The sequence below is a fragment of the Gallus gallus genome, chromosome 1 (assembly GCF_016699485.2).
Source record: "Gallus gallus isolate bGalGal1 chromosome 1, bGalGal1.mat.broiler.GRCg7b, whole genome shotgun sequence".
Lineage (NCBI taxonomy): Eukaryota > Metazoa > Chordata > Aves > Galliformes > Phasianidae > Gallus > Gallus gallus.
The window spans coordinates 50,373,496-50,395,328 of NC_052532.1; the positions used below are offsets into that span (position 1 = coordinate 50,373,496).

The following is a 21,833-nucleotide window of genomic DNA, read 5'->3' on the forward strand; positions in this document are numbered from 1 at the left end:
CGCAGATGGATCAGCCCCACTGAGAACTGCCTTGTTGTGCAGTCGTGGGAGAGAAAAAATGTTATCCCTAACATCATTTGAGGCTAACCTGACATCACAAATGTTCAGAGGCTTTGATTATTGCATGAGATCATTACAGTAAAAGGAGAAGACAGCATTAAACCATTAGGCATGTAGTACAGATGTAATTACTTGGGATACAGGAGATAGCAATATATGCTTTGTCAGATCAGTAGGCAAAGGATGCAGCTGCCGTACATGGCCCCTGCTGAAGGTAATGCAATGATTACGACAATGCCTATATAATCTTCAGCAATGTAATATTGTGATTCTATTCATCCTCTTTCTACTAAGAATCTCAAAGAATTTAATGACTTCAATGAATTAAGATTCGCCTTCTGTTCAGAACAGGAAAATACTTTAAGACTAGATCTAGTTCTTATTACAACAGAGAAAATCAGCAGAACTTTTGTTTAGTTTGATGGATTTAATCTCAGAGACTTTCCACACCGTTAGGATTACGAAAAAAGGAGGAGCCAAACACATTCAGGCTCCACAAAGGCATTGTATGTATGTTTGCATAAAGAACATACAACTTGAAACTTCAAACTGTAAACTAATAACCCCATCAGAAAGTATTTGTTCCATTCACGTGTAGAGACCCAACTGAGAGTTGGGTCATCTTTCTCTGAATCATTAGGTTTTGACCATTGTTTGGGCAGTGTATCGCACGTGATAGGTGTCTGGTCCAATACAGCCAATCCCATGTACAAGCAGTCAGGTAGAATGTCTCCAGTATCTTACCCTTAGATGCTATACACTTGTTCGTGAAAAGCAATTATTGGGGCACATTCATGCACTGAGATAATTTTAGAAGTATGCCTACATCCTAAGATAATCCCTGCTTCGATTGCAAGGTTAGGGAGTATGCTTCCCATGCCAGAACTCAGCTGGAGCTTGCAAGGGCTGTGACCTGGAAACATGATGTTGCTACTTACGTAGCTGGATTTTGTAAAAATAAAATTATATAACAAAAGAGAGATGTCAGAGCTCTAAGGGTTGAAGATTTTACTCTAAGGGTTACTGGTGAATTTGTCATGATGAGACAATAAAAAAAAAATTGGGGAACTAAAAAGAGAAGTCTAGAGAACACGAGGCATACAGTGCCTCAGGGAAAAGAATGGCATGTAATTATAACCGTACGCTGCTCTGAAAAGATAAAGCTGCATGTAAAAAGGTTATAGGCTCAGGGAAAGGGAGGAAGGATGGATCTTGGAACTCCAAAAGAGGGGGAAAAAAGGATTTAATCATGTATCAGTGCATACTGTTCATTTAGGCATTCCAGTCGTTTTCTTCCGTCTCACAATATTTTGCAGTACTGACCTGTGAACTCCACGCCAGCATAATGTGGCCATTTCTAGCAAGCTTATTCCTCAAAGGTTACTCTCCCCTGCTTAGACATTATTCAAATGGTACCTTAGTATGATTCTCTAATCAGCAGAACAATTTAAAAAATATAAGTCTACGGGAAGAGCTCAGGCCTTTTCAAGACAACATTTTTCATTCTCATCTATCTGGAATTCTTCTAGTGGCAGTATTTACAACAACTCGGCTTCAGAGACAGTATTCTCGGCTAAAGCCAAAAGAAGAAAAGATGCCCTTCCTCTCATCCAGATGACCCAGCTGGGGAAGACTAATATCCACAGCACAACTGTGGCCAGACTTCAAAAGCATCTGAGTAAAGCATTGAATGGTTTTATCACAGGAATAGGTCTGCACCTCAAAACACGAAGGTGATAGTACCTAGCTAATATCACTACCAAATCTTCTCATGTTTGGGCAAATTTCTCTTTTTCCACTCTCTTTAAAAAAAAAAAAAAAAAAAAAAAAAAAAAAAAAAAAGGTGCTTATTTGAAAGCATATTTAAAATGTAGTCAACACTACAACCTGCAGCAACAAGGCAGCTTTTTCTAGAGAGTAAGAAATAAGATCAAGAATTTAGTTTCCAAACCCATCTCAGCTAAAGATTTGATGTGCGTCTCCAGGCAAGTCCCACCATCTCTCCGAACCACTGGGGAGACCTATGAAATGCGGGGTAGCTGTATTGGAGATATTTAAATGGGTTGGGGTACTGAAAGCCATAAGGCTTCATTCTGGGAAAACCTGTTCATTTCTGCACAGTGACAAATTAATTAAGCCAGTACGGCTTTAAGGGCTTCTGTCATCTCAGTGACACTACATTTATATATGTGTATATATATATATGTATATATATACTATTATAACTATAAATTGAGAGCGCTCACACTGACTCATCTTAAGGGCAAATGGGCAAAATTCCCCTCAATAGCCAAAAATGTGTGAAGACATTAAGACAAAAAGTTTATACAGGAAAAGCAAAGTTACTGCCATAAAACCCTTGTTGGTAACATACTTCATTTGCTGCTGCTGCAAAATATGAAGAATGGTGGAAAACTGAGCTGCAAGCACTAGAAATTTTCCCTTGAGGGAGCTGCAAAATAAAGATTTTTGAAACATATCATAGAATTTATGGATGTTGTTCGTGCTGACAGGAATATGGCTTGCAGCCAGCCCTAAGCCTCAAGTCAAGTGCGTGACAGCCATCATATTCAGTATAGCATTTTGAGGAACTGCAAGAGGACAGTACGGTTACGTTCCTCTTAAACAAAAAACCAGACTCTGGAGAGAGATAAAAAAGGTAGAGGAAGACAAGGCCTTATTATATTGTAAAAGCTAAAGGAACTGAAATGAGCCCCAAACACAAAGGGGTACCAAGTGTTGATAGAAGTACTTCATGGTGAAACATATGGCATTTTCTCAGCCGCAGTGGTTGGGCCCTTCTGACTACTTATATCAGAGACCAAACTTGGCAGTGAGAATATTTTATGGCATATAACTAACAGCTCCACTAAGAGGAGAATTTCAAGTATTTTACTGTTAGGGGAAAAAGCATAACGAAGGGAGTGAAGAACATTTTCATTATGTCAGGCAGTAAAAACAAACCAGAAGAGACTGCCTACAGCAGTGGTTCCAGACCTGTGGCTTAACAGCAACCTCTTGCCTGCCAAACTTTCAGATATTGCTGGTGGCCACAGAGAGCTGCTGTCAAGCTGGAAATTGATGGGGAAGGCAAAGTGTAACATCATACAGAGGATATTACCTCTCACTGTTGTTGCTCTTGAATCAGCAAAAATGGAAGGCACTGGCATATGGTTGCAAGAGTGGAAGGTAAGAAGTGTGGGAGAAAAAAAAGAGATAGTTTGACTAGATAAAGAAAGACAAGGTTTGGAGAGAGAAATGATGTCTTTTACTAGAGTAATAGCTATAGCTTACAAAAACCAGACAGACATCCAGACACACTATACCTTCTGCAAACCAATGTAAGAGCACACAAGAGATCAGGACTGACAGCTGAGTACTCTAGGGGTTGTAAAAACTTCTGTCTTGTGAATAAGCCGATTTTTGTTCAGCCCTGGAAGGTACCACACTCTTAACAATTTCGGAAGATCTGTGTGGAGAGCAACGGTAGAGGTGAAGCTAACTTCAAAATCCAGACAGCAGAACCAAGCCAAATTATGTGGGTATGTTTCACATTACCTATCTACCCATCTCCAGGTTATTCTGCTTCCTACACACATATGGGAACAATGCATAGGGCTTTTTTGCATTTAAACTCTTATCTGTGGGATCATTGAATTTGGATGCAAGAAATAAACAGAAGTAAATAACACGAGATAGAAAAGTAAGACAAAATGCCTCCATGGGATACAAATAGCTTTATTTTTCTCCATATGTGTTTTCTCCACATCTTTCCTCCACTCATTTCAGTATCACATTGTAGCATGGGTTTATGTCAGATTCAGAGACCCGGGAGCAAAAACTAAAGAGTGGAGCCCTCTCTCCTTCCAAGTGGAGGACTCTTGCTGGTAGCTGAATCAGTGAGACTCCTCCACGCCAAAACAGAACCAGTGGGCAGCTTTTCAGGGATTCTCAACCCAAAACCCAACTCTTCCTGCCATGCCCATTTACTAGAAACTCAATCAATACAAAACCTTTCTTCCCCGGACAAATATGTGACAACTTTTCCTACTGCTGATGAAGAGATAATTATCTTTTCTAAGAAAATTTTGTACAAACAGGCAGTACTAAATAATGTCTTGGAGACTGATGTCCTTTTAATCCTAAGTTAGCTGCAAGGCAAGTCAAGCAATATGAGCTTTCTCCACGAACACAAACATTTGTGAAGCGTACACAGTCCTTCCCATGGAGCTGTATGGCGCTCTATCCTAAAGAAATGTCTGGTACCAATGCTGCACATTGCACTTACAACGTACCAAAAAGCTTTATAAGAATGTTACAAAGCAATTAAGGAGAAATCACACTCAGGCCTTGCCCTTACAGACCCCAGCACGTTTCCCAGGAGCCACCAAATAGAGGGTCAGTGATGCCAAAGCTACAGCTGCCAGAAGCATTTTTTTCTCCTAGGCATCTTGCCCCAGTCAGTGTGATCACACTGGGTGTCTTGGAGACACAATAGCCTGATCTGTCTCAGGGGAACCTTAATGTTTCTGGGAAATCTGGATGTCTCTTTGCTTTGTGCTTATGGCTAAGAAAAAAAAAAAAGAGAGAAAAAAAAAGAAAGGTCCCCATTATTTTCTTCCCATAACTACCCTGCTTCTGCGCACATTCCTGATCCCCCACTGACAAGCAGAATAACTTGATGCAGTGGCAGCACGACTGGAAATTTACTAAATCCTGAGCCTTGCAGCCAAAACTTCCCTTGTTAAACTCTACAGAAAATATAACGCTCATTTAACCAATACCACTCTTAAAACTTCACAGCAAAAGAAGCAGAGTAGATCTGTACCTTTGTAGGGCTGGTGGTTGCACTCTGCTGTTTCAGGATCTGTGCTGAGATAAAGCGATGGGGAGTTTCATAATGCAGTAACCAACTTGCCTCCTGCCTTCAGCACCAGTGCTCAGCATTGGCCGAAGCCCGTGGAGCCATTTGGGACTAAAGGGCTTCACCATGGCATCTTTGCTTTTCCCTTGCCAAGCACAGCCAATCAAGCCAGCAGTGTGTAAACCACAAACCACGCAGGAACTCACAGGCACGGCTGCTTACAGAGATGGGTGTGGGGCTCAGTTTTGTGCGGTTTTATTCTTCTACTCTCACGGCGACAGATGCTTGAGAACAGTTTCTCAGAATGCTACAGCTGTTCTCTGCTCCAGCTGCATTTCAAGCACTGGGGCACCCCATAACTTGCTCAACATTTGGGTATTTGATGCATCTGTCTGGAAAATACCAGTCTCTGTTGTATGCAAGAAGTGGTCTGCAGAAGCAAGCTGTCAAGCATATCCTGAAAGATGCCCTCTTTTCTAACATGGGGTGACTGGTGGTCATACACCATCTGCATCTGAACTTCAGGGGCACTTCTGCTGTACGTGTTCTCTGATGTGACAGAGTCCATGGTTGCACACATACAGCGCGCTCACAGTTTAGCAAGGTCTGTTGCAATAGGATAAGTGACGATGGTTTCAAAATGAAAGAGGGGAGATTTAGGTTGGATATGAGGAAAAAATTTTTACAGTCAGGGCTGTGAGGCACTGGCACAGGCTGCCCAGAGAGGTGGTGGATGCCCCATCCCTGGAGACATCTAAGGTCAGGCTGGAGGGGCTTTGAGCACCCTGATTGTGCTGTGGGTGTCCCTGTTTGTTGCAGGGGAGTTGGGCTATGGGAGATCGCCTATAAGGGTCTCTTCCATCTCACGATTCTATGACACGTGAGAAGATGGGCTGTATCTCTGTAGGAAAACACAAGCACATACAGGGGTCGCCTCAAGAAGCGTAGGCACAGGCCATCAAAGAGGTAATTTAAGAAAGCATCCAAGGTTTCAGCAGCCTCTGTGACTATATCAACTGAGTGGCTGTCTTTGAGCTGTGAGAGAAGAGACGTGAAAATCTGATTCCCGTAAGAACACAGAGAAGGTGTTTTGCTTTTTGAGTCATTGCACCAGTTCAGACACCAACAGGAGTGCGTGATGGGAGGATGGCGGCCTGGAGAAAGCAACCATCATCTACACCTGGCACTGAAGATCTGCTGGGACACCATTTGTGCCATGGCTCTTTAAGATGGCAAAGTAGTTATGGACCGCATGAATGCAAAGGGAAAACATCACAATTGGAGTTCTCCTGAGGAGAAACCTTTTTTTTCCTTTTCATCCCCACTCCTGCCTGAGGCCTGCTAGGGGCCAGCAGGCCCGTGGAAGAAGTGAAGTTGGCAACTAGAAAAATGGTCTTTACTGGAGAGTAGGAGCTCCCTTAGGAAACACAGCCCTGGCCCAAAGTGCTGTGCCTGCAACACAAGGCACTGGGCATTTCCACAGGGAAGTAGAAAGGACTCAACATCAAGAGAAACGTCTCCCTGCAGCCATCACTCAGAGGCCACTTGAAATAATAGCCTAAAAGGTTAACTCTGCTTTGCAAGCTGTTAGCAGGGAAAGAATCGTTGGCTGGAGATTAAATAGATTTATAAATTATCCAGTTCTTAAATCAGTGATATTCACAGTCCCTAGTTTCCTGAAGCCACTTTTCTTGACTTTGTATCAGACTGAGGATCTGGACGGGATTCTGTTTCATTGAGCATAGCTCAGAGCTTGGTACTTTTTCCATCCTCCATGCTCAAATGCAGAAATAGAAAACGCTGTAACTCCTCGCTAGCATTGGTTTTGAAGAACAAGCAGCCAGGTTGGTCAGGTTGAATGTACGTCTCTCAGCATAGAGCAGATGTTACAACTGGAAATGGGTAAAAAGTTACTGACCATGTTACTGATAATATTGTGCAGGAGGGGGGCCAACTTTTTAAGTGGTCTGATAGCAACAGAACAAGGAGGAATGGCTTTAAACTAAAAGAGGGGAAATCTAGGGTAGATGTTGAAAAAAATTCTTTTCTCAGTGGGCAGTGAGGTGCTGAGAATGAGCCTCATCCCTGGAGGTTCAAGGCCAGGTTGGATGGGGCCCTGGGCAGCCCAAACTGGTGGGTGGTAGCCCTGCCCACAGCACAGGGTAGGAATGGGTGGGCTTTGAGGTCCCTTCCAACCCAACCATTCCATGATTTTATAATATTAAAACATCTAATATTAGAAAAAATATATATTCTTAATAATATCTTCTACCCTCCAAAATTACACAGAAGGATTGTTTTGTGAATTTCTAGAAGATTACTCTTTTGGTCTTCTAATGATTTAAGCACTTCCAGTATGAAATATTCTGATTTTCAGTTTAAAACAGCTCTTTATCTCTAAATTTAATTTGACTTGTATAAAAAAGTAAAAACACTTTAAACAAACAATATTGGGGGGGAGAAGGAAATGAAAGGTAACTTTCCAGTTGGCCTAAGATAAAATGCTCTCAACTCTTCAGCCAAAAAAACAAAACAAAACAAACAAAGAAACCCAAAAGCAAAGTACTCATTTATTTTATGTTAAAAACTTCAGTCTTGCAAGCATTTCAATATGCATGTCATTTTCAGTATTACCAACAATCAGTTATACGTGCAGTGCTGTAGCAAGCACAAAGCACACAGAGTTGGCTCAAGGACAGAGGCACAGAATGCAAGAATCAAATCATGATTTCTTGTTTGCTAACACTAAGACCTAAACAGTGTTCAGCTTCATTTATATGACATGATCTGTATGACGTTAACTGACAAACAAAAGCAAAAGGCAGGAAATTAGTTCAGGGCTGTATCCAGGCTTCAAGCCTTTGTAGTCAGAATGGCTCAATTCAAATACTATTTAAATAAGAAGGTCTAGCATATTTTATGTTTCAGTTTTGTTGTTGTTGCTTTTGTCAGAGGAAGGTCTTTTAAGTTAAGTTTTTGGTATGATTCAACAGTACCAACATATTTTTATCTCAAGCACATCCTACCCCTTCAGCATCTTAGAGTACTAGATAGATAAATATATCTCAGCATTAAGAGTATGTGATCTGTCAATATAGAAGTGCTGTGGTTTTGCCCCTCAAATACTTGTAATGTCAGGTCACAGTAGTACATTCTTTTTACACATCTAAAATATTCTGGAGCTCCTGAAGGGAAGGGGAAGTGCATGCTGACATTATTCACGTTGTCCTTTTTGTATGCATACAGAACTTCAAGCTGTCACTCTTGAACTTTTCATCATTTCCTAAAAACAAAGAAACAGAAAGAAGCATGGCATGCTCTGCTTGCTGAGAACACGTCCCATCAATGTGTACAAAAATCAAACTGAGTGGGGACCCAGATAAGAAGAACATGGTAATAAGTTCTCCATCCAAGCAAGTTATGATTGTGGCAGGATTATCTAATCAACTCATAAACACAAAAACAAAAAAAGAACCCAACATCAAAGCATGCTGCCATATAACCAGTGCCACAGTGCAACTCTGACAGAGGAAGAGAAAGAGAGAAACATACAAAAGCAAAAGAGGAGTCTCGCGATTGAAGTTTTTAATAGCTTCATTGAAACACGCGACAAATTCAGTTTCTCTCCGTGGGAGAGGCAGATAAAAATGGACTCCATTTGAAGTGCAAACAACAAAGAGACACAGGCAGTTGTAAAACATACAGCACCCTCCTCATGAAGATCCCACTTTCTCTCAGTTCCAAGTGTTTGCAACTGTCTCTCCCTGTGAAATCTTAATTAAACCAATATATTTCCCATCTAAGTCACTTGAAGATGTGCGTAGTTTGATAAAAAGGTTAATTAGCTGTATTCTTTAAAACATTAAAAAGGTACCATTTTGATCTTTTGCTTGAAATTCACGCCTATCCTTGCATCAAAACTATCCCTCGGTCTGGACTGTGGTAGCTAGCAGGCAAAAGCACGCTGGTAAACAGGGCGAGGGGGGGTGGGGGGGAGGTTGTGAGAGAAAACAAACATTTATTATGAATTTTAATATTTTTTACCTTGTGTTCTCATAAAGCACATTACAGTTTGTCCCCCGTCTTGAAGCTGGGTATTTGTCAGGGCTTGAAATCAAATTGATCCATGATGAAGGCGGGCCCCTCTCTGGTGACTCAGCTGGGAACTGCGCAGAAATCTACCCAGCCTGATGTGAACTAATAAAAAGAAAGGAGGGAAACAGGAACATTTCATAAAGCTGTGAAATGACAATTCGCAAGCATCATTTAAATCATTTGGAGGCTGCATTCCCCTTTTATGCTATTACTGCATTGACTAAAATGCATCTCCTATTGAGCATACCAGCTGTGAAAGCTGACAGATCCAAGTGATCAGTCTAGAAACACTGTTGTTACAGTTTAGCAGAGCAATTCATAGACAAATGGAAGCTCTTGGTTTAATTCTGTCACCTCTCTGCTCCTGTTTAGAGTCCGTCAGCAATTCCTTAGACAGAAGGGATGCTGAAGATTGACACAATGCGTTTCCTTCCCATCTCCCCAGCTGCAGATACTGTTCTTTCGGTGCAATGTAACTTTCACTGAATCTGACATTTGCATTGGGATCTTGTTAGAGGTGTGATCAAGATGCTAACTACAGTAACACCATAGAACTCATCCGAAGCTGTGGTTTAATAGTAGAAGGTGTCACACTACTTTTAGAGAAGCTTCCTGGAAAATACTATGATCCATTTCTTCTTTCACCTGCTAGCGCTCTCTGTGTTCTTGGTAGACTTTGAATAGTCAGGTAAGCAAACTCTCTAAAAGCTCTCAAGTGCCTCCAAGTTCACCTATGTGAAAGATCAGTGAACTAATGTAGCACAGCTTCTCTTGCTGAGATGATGGATAAGTGACAGGATGAGTGACTGTGGAAAGAACTGGAGGCACGTGTCTGCCATTGTCATGCTGTTGGGTCATTTCATCAACAGTGGATGAACAAAAGTCACATACTGTCATCAAGAGTTGTTGTGAGACACAGAAGAGATTTTGCTTTACAGGTAACGCTGGGAGGGAACAAAGTAAGGAGGACTTAAGAAGGACTGTCAATTAAAATTAGGAAGGGTGGGATTATTTAAACTATTTGCTCAAGGGAAAGTAGTAAATAATTGTAGCTGCATAAAGAGAGAGTAGTAGTGAAACCAGCTATTTCATATTGTTTTTAGAAGAAAACTCATAAAAATACCATTGCATGAACAGGTAACAACTTAGGAAAAATTACATCATTGCTGACTTTAGGCTTACAGGTCACTGGAATTTTTTTTTTTTAATATAAAGACAGATGAGCTGAAATGCAGAAAATTGAAAATTAGCCATCACTTGGCATGTCTGAAAATTACTGCTTGAAAATAAGCAAGAACAACTAATATTTCCTGGCTATAAAATACATATTGAAGTAGATTGGGATTTATATTGAGCTTTCATACCCATATTTTCATAGATTATGGAAGGGAATTGCACTGGAGACGACAGTAAGACAGGATTTGTGTATAAAATTTTGTTATACGATAATAGGGTAATTAACATGGCTGCTTGGTGCTAAGATAGTCCAGACAACTTAAGTTACTAAGCAGCTTCCCAGGTGTATGTCAATTAGGAAGCAAGTGCTAAAGCAGTTTCAGTCAGTAGGTTTGCTCATTCCTCAGTTTTGACAGATGCCACTGACTGAAACAGCCTGGTTTTGAAGCAAATGTGTTTTTGCCAAGAAATCATACTGAAGGTACTATAATGCACTACAAGTGTAAGAGAAGTATGGTAGTGTGCAGGGTCAGGCAAAAGGCCCCTCTGGCCCAATGACCTTTAGCTCATAGCGCCAATAAGATCCATCCACAAAAAGTGGGCAGGAAGAAAAGAAATAGTGAGCCTTTTCCTGACATTCCTTCCAGGAATCATTCCCTACAGCAACCTGGGGACTTGTTGAACCAGAGATCAGTTATAAAAAATTAGACTGAAGAGTCACATTTTTCACGGTAAATCTACCTTTTTAATGTTTCTGCCCTTCATTACACCTCTTGACAATAGATTTAACAGCTTACTTAATGTGCAGTATGGAAAAATACGTCCTTCTTTTTGTTCCAAACCTACTATTTAGTAAATTCAGCAGAAGGGAAAGGTAGGTCATGCTAACTTAATGGATGGTAGTTCAGAAGATTACATTTAAAGTAGCGACACAACATTGACCACTCAATCATCTTTACCACTTAAATGCAAGTAACCTTTCCTATTTCAGAATGAATCAGATCAGTTAAGAAACTTGGTAATTTAGGAAACCTGTAACAGCATACGAAAGATGTTATCTTTATCTTCAGTATCATCTTCAGACATTGTTTTTAGCTCTTAACCTGCAAGAAATTCTTAATAATTACTGCCTAACATCTCTACAGTGAAAAGAAATGGAAATGCCAATCAAGTCACAGTAGTAAGGCGTCCGTACCGCAAAGACAATTATTCAGTTCATATCAATTATTCCACCTGCTGGTAATCCCTACAGAGAATCTGAATGTCAGGGGAAAATGAACTTCTTATTGTCCACCCTATTGTAGAGCATTTCTTCTTGCCCATTGTTGACACACTTATGAAAGAGCAAGAGCCACGTTCTATCCTTGCCCTTGTGATAATTGGCATCTACTAGACAAATGAATTCTGTATTGTAGGCATTGCCAACTGACATATTATGTGAGAAAGCAAATTCTGCAAGCTACATTTTCTAAGAAAAGGAAAGAATGAAGCATAAACTGAGCACCGGAGTTTGCCTTCAAAAAGAAACAGAGGTAACTGTTACCTGTATTTTTAAATATATATTGTAACTTAAGTTAAAGATCCTGGAAAAATTAACAGGAAACCAAAGCCAGAGAAACAATCTTTGTTTCTCTCCTCCTTTTTCAGTTATTTATACAGGACGCAGTATTGCTCATCAATTCTATTTGCATTCCAGGGAACAAATATATGGGTTACAGTACTATGTATAAAACTTACTCCTGCTGTAGCGAACCATGAAATTGCAGTTAATTTTGCTGAAATGGACCATTATATTTATAAGTAGATGTGAAAGAAAATGAGAAAGAGGAGACAAACTGTTGAAAACCGAACTTCAAATACAAGATTAAATTATTAGTAGGATCGCAGCACTGCTGGGAACAGCATGAGCTGTTAGATGAAGTCGCTGACTTGTTGGCTTTCAGACACAACCGTGTATCCACCTTGCCAGAGTAAATTAGATGAATTATTGGTAGTGATGGGCCTGTCACATTGCGCATTCATGTCCCCAAGTGATGTATGCGAAAGTGAATTCCAGCTGATACAAGCTGCATGCAGCTCCTCCTAGCTCTGAGATGCCAACAGCATGCATCTGTTCCGTGCAACAAAATAATCGCGTTGTGAAACTGCTATCGTACAGCTGTGCATAATGATGTTGCTTGATTTTATATTGGTAGATGAGATAAATTCAAGACTGCTTATTGATTGTACAATAATCTGGAGGCTATGAGATTAGACTAACTAAAACTGGAACTGTACCATGAGAATTTGCATTTCAATGCCCTTTTTTCCTGTCTCAGCAAATGATGGCATATGCTTCCACCGTCTCACTGCTTAATTTCAAAGGAATATGTGGCTTAATGCTGGGTTCAGTACAAGCCAGGAAAAGCAAGACTTGGTCACTCAGTTCTAAGAAGTGCGTCACCATCTTAATTAGCTACTGCCTTTCTCCCAAGTTTTGAAGGCAGACATTATGTACAGTCTTACTCCACCCCATTTGTGTAGTAAAATGTCATAATTTAAAAAGCCCTCGGAAGAGCAGTTTGACAGCCCTGTACTCCTCCATAACCAGAAGCATCCACTTGACCTATAAGCTGCCGTTAATTTGTCCATCAGGTCAGTCTGCACAGGGCATCCCAGTCCAACATTTCTTTGGTGTGATACTACAGGGAGACTGAAGGCATTGTCACATTCAGTGCTTGAAAAATGATCAACAGTAGAAAGAAGGGAAAAAAAGAAGAAAGCTAATGTACTATACAGTACTGAGCTTTCAGGTTTGTAATTCTAAAGGGGGTGGAAGCCAGAGGTCTTCCATTGCCTGTAAATTGTCTCGAGGTGTTATGTAACATATGTTAAAGACTCTGTTCAGCGTGCCCAGACCAGGGAAAATCTGCCTTATTTTCCCTTTCTTGTGGCTCCTAACAGCATCAGAATTTATATAGCAAACTGGCAGCAAGGTAGCTGAAACAAAGCAAGATGATGTACCTCCCATGCTGTGCTGTCCCCAGGAAGGCTACTATCAAAGGCTGCTCACCAACATCATATCCTTTCCAGTCCCATCAGAATTTTCTGGTTCAAACAAACATCTCAACCTAAACATCTCAAGCTTAAATTATAAGAATAGGTGTGTCAGAACTCTAGGTGTATAATTTTTTTTTATACCCAATAAAAATAAAAACTAAATGGAAAATTTACTGCATTACTAAAATCTGTACTTCAGTGATTTTAGTAAAAGGGGAAAATGAAAGCATTTAGCAATAAATAATGGGCCTATTATAGTACTCTCTTGTGCAGTCACAAATAGAGTCATGTTGTGGGTGTTTAAATCTGGCAGACATTCCTCTCAGTCTGTTCACTGTTTGGTACAACTTGGTTAGATCAAAAGACTTCATTCAAAACTGGAATAGCAATGTGTATTGATGGCTATTCTTAAAATAGTTTGATGAAAGTACATTGGGATTCCAGAACCAGGAAAGCATGAATGGCTTTGGGTCAAGATTGAGGTGCCTGGGCAGAGCTGGGAGGAAAACGTCAGCAGGAGAGTAACAAGTAATCAGCTTAATGGACTCGCAGTAGAGCTACACAACAGCACTGGGAATGAAATGTGCAGAGACCAATACCAGAGCAGCAGTGCTGCAGATGATGTGCTCCATAGAGATGGGTAGAGATCAACAGAATGATTGAGCTACACATATCCTATAATGTTTCTTTTCAGCTACAGATGTCTTGCATAATTTAGAGATCACTGATATTCATACAAGCAATATAAGATATACAGGTAAAAGAGAAAATTAATTCCTTTTTATGTAGCGTTCAGAAACGTCCTCCAATTTCCAGGCAGATCTCTACTTTCAGAATAAGTTGTCAGATGATATTCACTGTGAAATAGCATGGGAATAAGATGACTGTACCCTAGTGTTAAGTAAGTCAGTATAGCACTATGCCACAAAACAAAGAAAAATTGCCCACTGGTAGCATTATTTTTGTACAGATTTTACATACATCAGATATCACTAAGGTCTAGAAAACATCAGTGCTATTTATTCACGAGTAAATAATTCTACATAACATTTAAACTATAAAGTAAAAGGCGAGGAAACTTGTGAATAATTAATATTGCCAGGAGTTAATTTCGTTCAGATAATCTTCTAAAATGCAGTAAATTACATTTGAGCTGAAGTTGCTCAAGGAAGCTTAACTAAAGCAGCCAGTGCTTAATATCAGAAAGAATCTACTCAGAATTTTCAGTTTGTTTTTCAACGTCTTAAATGCCAGATATTGAATGCAAAGTTACAGAACATGACTATTCAAGCTGACATACAGCCCAAACCAACCAAAGGCACTGTGTACAGCATTTAGTCTGTTGCTGCACCTTTTGCCCTGACCCATCATTCTTAAATACTTTTTGCAGCTTAGAGGCAGCCAGTAAAACACAAAGGATGTCATATTGTTCTAGTTTCACCAGGAGAAAAACAGAACTGCTGCAATTTTTGGACAGGGTGGCAAGAAACGTTGCGTGATATGACAAAGCAATCTGAAATAGACAGAAGATTACATCTGTTTTTATCAGTTGGGATGCATGGCCTGTTTGCAGCAGCTCCCATGGAGAGGCAGAACGTGAAATCCTTTGCTAGGCCTTCCTCTGCAACAACATCTACGATTTATATGTGTGGCAATCCAGGTGCAGGATAGCAGCAGGCATGTTTATGGCAGCTGTAGTGTATGGTCACCAGTGGACAGGCATGCTGTGTTTGACGACCTCACAACACCTAAACACAGCTTAATACCATATGTATTGCACCATACCATATGTACTGTAATATCCTATCACCACGGGACTGGACTCTGAGTTTCAGCTCAGTTTATTTGTTGGCTGATAATAAGCTAGCTAGCACGCTGAATGCCATTCTTTCATTGTCACCTTTTAAACAAATTTTAACCGAGACAGAGAAAACCACTCTCTTCTGCAGGTTTTTCCCCTTTCTGCCTCCCCAGCTTGCTTTTTCCTTCTCACCAGACAGCAGCCTTTGCCTTCTCCATCTTCCAGAAAAGTTTCAATTTTCCAGGCAATTAATTTCACCTGATGTATTTGTCAAATCTTGGGGAGACTGCATAGTTCCTAACAGAAAGAACTTCAGAGTTCATTTTATAAGAGTGATTAAATCACTCTTGATATGAAAGAAATTCCTTAACAGCTTACGTACTTTTCCCCTCCCAGTTCCATAATACAATGTTAGCTACAAACAGGCTTGCATGTGAATCACCAGAGCCCATGAAATAATCATATTTTTTCCATACTAAATTCTGTTTACAGTTAACCAGGGAAAAATAATAATCACATCAAAGCTAAGAAACTGAAGAATTAAGGTGCCTCCAGTGTGTGCTTTGCAATACCTTGCAGAATATATCTCACTCACAGACCCATAACTTTTCCTTTTCGAAGCAAAACAATGCTGAAAGACACCTCTACGTGAGACCTTCACAGCACAAAGAGAATTAATTCTTTTTCCATTCTGATTCCTATGACCACGTGCTATATCACATTTGAATTTCCAATGGAACACTCAATTCCAAAGCAGTCATTTCCTTAGGAAGTCATCCCATTCCTTCCTCTCAATTTTAGCTCCACCTATGCGCCTGTGCAGAAAGCTGTACTCCACTCATCCTACTGGAGAACCTCAAGTCTTTTTGAGAAGTGATTTTTTTTTTCTTCAGTGTAGCTCCCTTAATCTCTATAGAAATTCTAGGGGAAAGTGGGTGGGAGAAGAGAAGGGAAGGCGCGAGGATGCCCATTTAAACTACTGCCAACCATTGGGTGCATTTAGCTCTATTACCAAATCACACCCTTTTACACAGCTTTGGCAACGATGAGAAATTTGAAAGCACATGCAAATTACGCTGCATTTGCATCCACTCAAAAAACACTTTACATTACCAGAATGATGTAAAAAAACTGTAGTGCAAATAAAAGTAGATCAAATATATGCACTGCTGAATTCCGCTACCGGTATCTTCCTTTTGATCAGCTATCCCTGTGGAAAATGTACTGGATAAGGCAATTTCATTCTATTTACAGAGAAGTCCTAGAAGGCAGTGGATTTCAACCTTTTTGATCAGCAGAGCCCTAAGATTGTACAGTTAAGTTGCAGACTACTGAACAGAAAAAGTAGGCATAATGATGGTAGTCATTTTTTTTTTCCTGAGCTCTCAGATGACTTAAAAGCACATCATAGAATTGGTGAATATACTTTGAGTATTTGGATGAAAGCCTGAGAACCCTTTATTACAAATAGGTTAATATAGCTAATAAAAATTGCATCAGCTTTCTTCAATGTTCTGCAGCAGTTACAGTATAGATGTGCAAGCCCGAACACATACCAAAAAGCTCACTTAACCAGATTGAATATGGTTAACAAGACACACTCCCTGACAGAACCATAAATAATGAAATATGCTTAGCTAATACCACGTTACACCTGTCCCCGTAGGAGCTATGAGAAAAAAAAGCAATGAGGCCAGCTCACCCAGCAAGCCCAATGAGTAAAACTTTTTGTGAAGATAATGGTTTTAGTTATACAGTCTTAGAGACTATCTAATCAAAAGCTGAAGGAAGACACACACTGTAAACATTTCATATAACGTCACTTTTTGCTGTTTGCTCTTTTTAAATATTAGAAATTCCAATTTAAATGATGCTTGGAGCAATAAAGGGTTACCTGAAGATACATTTCTACCATTCAACGTACCTTTAACCAAAAGTCAAGACTGAAAGGCAGACTTCCTCCACCATGACCATAACACTATAGCACTGTCCAGCTGATAGCTGGACTAGATGATCTTAGAGGTCTTTTCCAACCTTAATGATCCTATGCTGTGAGGATCTCTCATCAGCACCTCTCCTGTGGCTGTGTGTTATACCAACAGCCCTGCATTATTGCCTTCTTACCCTGATAGAAGATTGGATACTTTCATGGTGGTGTCACTGCACAGGATACAGGCCTACATTCCTATTTCTATCACAGCTCTCCTGTGCAGTCTTGGACCGCTAATCTCTTTATGCCTGTGATGGTAAAATGAGGCTAACATATCTGAAACTCACTAGGATATTCTGAAGATCAGTTGATTAGTCTTTGTGCGATACTCTGATATTAGAGAACAGATGCTTCAAAAAGCCAGTAAACATACAGCGATCTTTGATTTCTGATCTTCCACAGCTTTTTTTTTTCCCCCCACTTAATAAACTGCAGCTGGATGACTGCATTTTTTACTCGGCAGCTCTCCTATTAGTCTTCTAAGGTGGAGCCAGTTTTCTTCCCTTCTCTTTTTCAGAGCTCTTCACCCTTTGCTGATTTAGTACAACGCTTCCTTTCCAAACGTATTTATTTGTTGCTTTTTATCCTCATGCTCTCAAGTGCCTTTATAAATACACATATACAAAAAACTTCAAAGAACAAAGAAATGAGTGCTGCAGGGATCCCACAGAGCAGATAGATAAAAAGGCTATTAAATAGTTAGCTATATTGTCCTTTCATGATCATACTGGAACACCCACAATGGAACTTACAGCAGAAATACCATATATTCCATAGAAACTGCAGAGAGGAGCTTTAATTGTGTATAAACTAAAACAATCAGAACACTAAAATTAACTTTCTAGTCTTCTAAGCATATTTGGGATAATTAACCACTCCAACTAATGAGGACTTTGGGTTTTACATGTCATCCATAGCTGACTGCAAAGTGAGTATCTTTTATGGGTGTTGGCATAATACAAATTCAGAGGTGTATCCTGCAGAGCAAATTGCCCTGGTCCTCATTCCAGCAAAGCAAGAACACAAAATGGGCGCTCACATAACCTCGGGTAGTTTTGGGAATGCTCTGCTGCACAGCTTTCTGCTGAACTGGACTCTGCAGTGAGGAATTCTACAAGGGCTCGCTGCCTTCTGCAGGAAAGACCTTGTGATTCAGGACATAGACTGCATGGAAAAAGATCGCTTCCAAAGAGCACACTTTGAAGTAGTCAACAACAAAAAAAAACCCCACATACACGCCAAATAACAGCAGCATCTTGTCATTTTCCTCCCTTTTTTTTTTTTTAAATGTTTTTCTTAAGAATGCAGATTTCTCTCAGGAAATCGCAATCTTAGAAATTTGTGATTAGTTTTTCAGCTATTCCCTACTCTCCTGCTTTGCTCCCTGCTTTATGGAGCAAGTGTCAGACGTAATGTAGCAATAACGCTCCCCTTAAAGTAATAAGCAGATGTGGGGGAAGGGATGCTGATGCTGGTTTGCTGGGTGTTCACTCGTCTGTATAATTTTCACATAAATGAGCAAAACAACCCAGCTTCTCATATTCACATCTCCCCTGTTAAAAAAGGAAGCAAGCTTCAGACACTGGGGATATAAACACAGAAGGCAGCAGGTAAGAACAGGAGGGCTACGCTGAACTGTGAATCTGTCTGGCTTTGTCAATTATCATGAAGAGTTATAAAATCTGTTAGCATTCAACTCCAGACACTGGCAGTTGGCATTGCAGTTAATGGACTGAATGATGCCTCTGAGGCATTTTCTATCCGATTAACTCCAGGAAATTTAACACCTGTGTAAAAAGACACCACCCCAAATAATTAAAAAAAATATTTCTCAGCAGAACATTTTTCCAAGCACTGCACTGAAACCCACTTTTCCCAGCATCTGGGTGAGCAGCCTTGACTCAAGACAAGTTCCTGACAGCACCGCTCTGAAATCACCAGGGGCAAATTTTATGGGTAACAGTGCTGTATTTATAAGGGAGGAGTTGATGGATATCTAACAGATTTATTTTCATCATCATTCAATTTCCCCACCTTCACAGTAACTAACAAATAGCGAGCAGCTGGTGCTAGCAGAGAAACGCTCCAAATGACAATGTGCTCTCAGGGGCAGATTTTTGGGCCCAAATATCTGAAATAAACATAGCAATTTTGTCTGTCATCTTATTCTTCTGGTTTAAATGCTGCCGGAATTTGGACTTCACCAGGACTTGCCAAATTTCTGTCATTCTTCCAGATAGAAGGGGCCATGATAGCTTATTCTAGACATCATCTCTAAGCAAGTGGAAGAAAAGAAGGTTATCAGGAGTAGTCAACATGGATTCACCAAGGGGAAATCGTGCTTGACCAGTCTGGTAGCCTTCTATGTCATGACTGATTGGCTAGATGAGGGGATAGCAGTAGATGTTGCATACTCTGGCTTCAGCAAAGCTCTTGACAATATCTTCTTTGGAGCTGCCTGGAAGTTTTCCTATGTGACTTATTACAGGGAACCTGCTTTAGCAGGAGTTCAGTGTAGATGACCTCCAGCAGCCCCTTCCAGCCCTTAAAGTTCCATGATTCTGTTTCTTGCCTGGCATCCACTGATGGGAATCAGAGTTCTACCAAAACAAACACACAAACTGCCATTAAAAAAACTACCTTAGATGTAAAACTGTGCAATTTGAACATTAAAGCTTTGTCTGGGTCCTCCGCATGATCTGCAAAGCATGACATGCAGCTCAGAGTACTTCAGGATAGCTCTCACTGGGACATTTTAGTACACTGAGGTGGAGCTCATTTTATCTCATGTTGTAAAACTGCACTGATTCCAGGTCCCAGTGAGACACCCTGTTTGAATTGTGCCGTGCATTTACATCTTACATCATCAGTAATCCTGTTTAAATCAACCAGGTGCTACCTAACATGAATAAATATATCACAATTTGACTTAGCAACATACATAGAAGATTAGGCTACTTGGCTAAATTGGTTCTGGCATCTGGCTACCAGTCAGCAAAAATGAAGCCCTGAGAAAATGTATTTTGTAAAATGCTGTGTCATTTGCAGAATTACTTTTATCAGTAGTGAATAAATGCATAAAATATCACAAAACTGTGTGGCTATTCCAGTACAAAACTCTGTACTACCTTAAAGTTACACTGGATGCCTGGCTGTGCACAAAAGAGACTATTTTAGAACTAGTTAATTGGTGTGTGAATCATCAGTGTTTTATATCTGTCAAGCCTATGAAATATTTCACCTAGCTAGTTAAAATGTTTAATTTGGAAACTGATTTATACATAAATATAATACCATGCATATTTCTCAAGATATGCTCATAATTACTATGTGCTGAAAGATTGCAGAGTGTTATGGAACCTACAGTCCTTACGGTAAGGTGACTACACCATAGCTCTTCCATTAATGTTAGGACACAGGGAAGGACACCAGTATGACCTATATTGACACCGGGAAGTGAAAAACTAATCCATGAAATTATCAAGCAACAATCCATTCCTTAGAGTTTACAGTAGAGAAGACAGACCATGGCTGGATCTGCATTCAGCTGTTGGGTAAATGAGATCTCCAGCCATGGAATCGCAGAGCAGCAGGAGAAGAGAGAAATAAAAACAAGAAGAAAATCTGCATCTGTCCTCAGAGGAACACTTTTTAAACAAATTGTCACCAGGGCATATTTCCCAGTCATGGCAACTAATTCTTTGTGCACCCACGAGGGGAGCAATATGCCCCCAGATATTTTATCATATCAAGAGGGGAAACGGACTGCAGCCTCATCTCTTCTTCCTTCCTGCCTGTGATGATTATTTCAGTGGGCTCTGCAAAGACCTGCTGTAACTGGTTTGCCTCCTTGAATCCAAATAATCTCCTATGAATCGTGCCCCTGCTTTTCAAAGAAGTTTGGAAATTACACACATATATAGATTGTTTTAAGACCATTTCTGTGTTATGGCAATATTCTGCCGTATTCTTGCCAAATTTCTTCTCTTATTAGTATCAGCAGCACCCACAAGAACTCAACTCTTCCCTCTGTTCAGCAAGCTGCATTCTCAGTGGTTGATGAAACCAGGCATGGATAAACAGTAAATCTTATTAGCAATGCCCACACGTGCTGCGCAAGGGCTTGTACGTGATCTATAGCATTGAAGGAAGACATGCAAGCTGATTACAAAAGAGGATTTTGTAAAAGGTTCATCTCTATGGTTGCTAAGTCAGCATAGGCATAGCTTGCACATTTTTTTTTTTATAAACGGTTTGAGATAAAACCTGCTTTCGTCCCTTCTGATTTCCATGCATAGTCCACGGGAATTTAGGAAAGCAGAGCTTTCCAATTCATTGCAGTTCTCTCCTTTGCCTACTTTTCCCATGTTTTGTAGCACTAATAGTTAGCAGTTCGAAGGCACTTTACTGTTTCAACTCACTGTCTAATTAAATACCACTGCAAGATACTAACTCCTCTAAAAACTGCAGTAGTTACTCAGGCACAATACTGCACAATGTTATGATATTTTGCACTGTTCTAAAAATAGGGAACTGCTGTACTTTCTCATAATATGATAGCAGCAGGAGAACAGCTGACTTCTTAGTTATAAGAGCTTAGTCTGCACTCTTTTGGAAGTTAGGGGCCTGAATCTTATTGATGGTAGCATCACTTTAAGGCAACATAAGGAGGTTTTTAAGTGTTTGGACACCACTGCATTGTTTAATTCCCAGTTTGGCTTCCTGTTTTGTGTTCCCCAGTTGTCCAACCTGGGCTTCATCTAGAGCCAAAACCACAAGTTCCCCTTGTAAGGAAGTCTGAGCACACT

At 40.2% G+C, this 21,833-nt stretch overlaps 1 protein-coding gene and 1 long non-coding RNA gene across 5 annotated transcripts in view; both read right to left on the reverse strand.

Moving 5' to 3' along the window:
• Positions 1–5,037, reverse strand: part of GRAP2 (GRB2-related adaptor protein 2) — a 39,806-nt gene extending 34,769 nt beyond the window's left edge. For 2 of the 4 annotated variants that reach the window (XM_025155263.3, XM_046907853.1), the window contains exons 1-2: positions 4,889–5,037; positions 3,387–3,529 (exon numbers count right to left, since the gene is read on the reverse strand). The gene's annotated coding sequence lies outside the window, so the exon portion shown is untranslated. The remainder of the gene's footprint in view (positions 1–3,386; positions 3,530–4,888) is intronic. The other 2 variants (XM_001234081.7, XM_046907864.1) reach the window with 1 other exon arrangement.
• Positions 5,038–7,476: 2,439 nt separating this feature from the next.
• LOC107053692 overlaps positions 7,477–21,833 on the reverse strand; it is a 33,392-nt gene continuing 19,035 nt past the window's right edge. Inside the window, exons 3-4 of the long non-coding RNA XR_001467201.4 lie at positions 8,969–9,121; positions 7,477–8,207 (exon numbers count right to left, since the gene is read on the reverse strand). This is a non-coding gene — a long non-coding RNA (uncharacterized LOC107053692). The remainder of the gene's footprint in view (positions 8,208–8,968; positions 9,122–21,833) is intronic.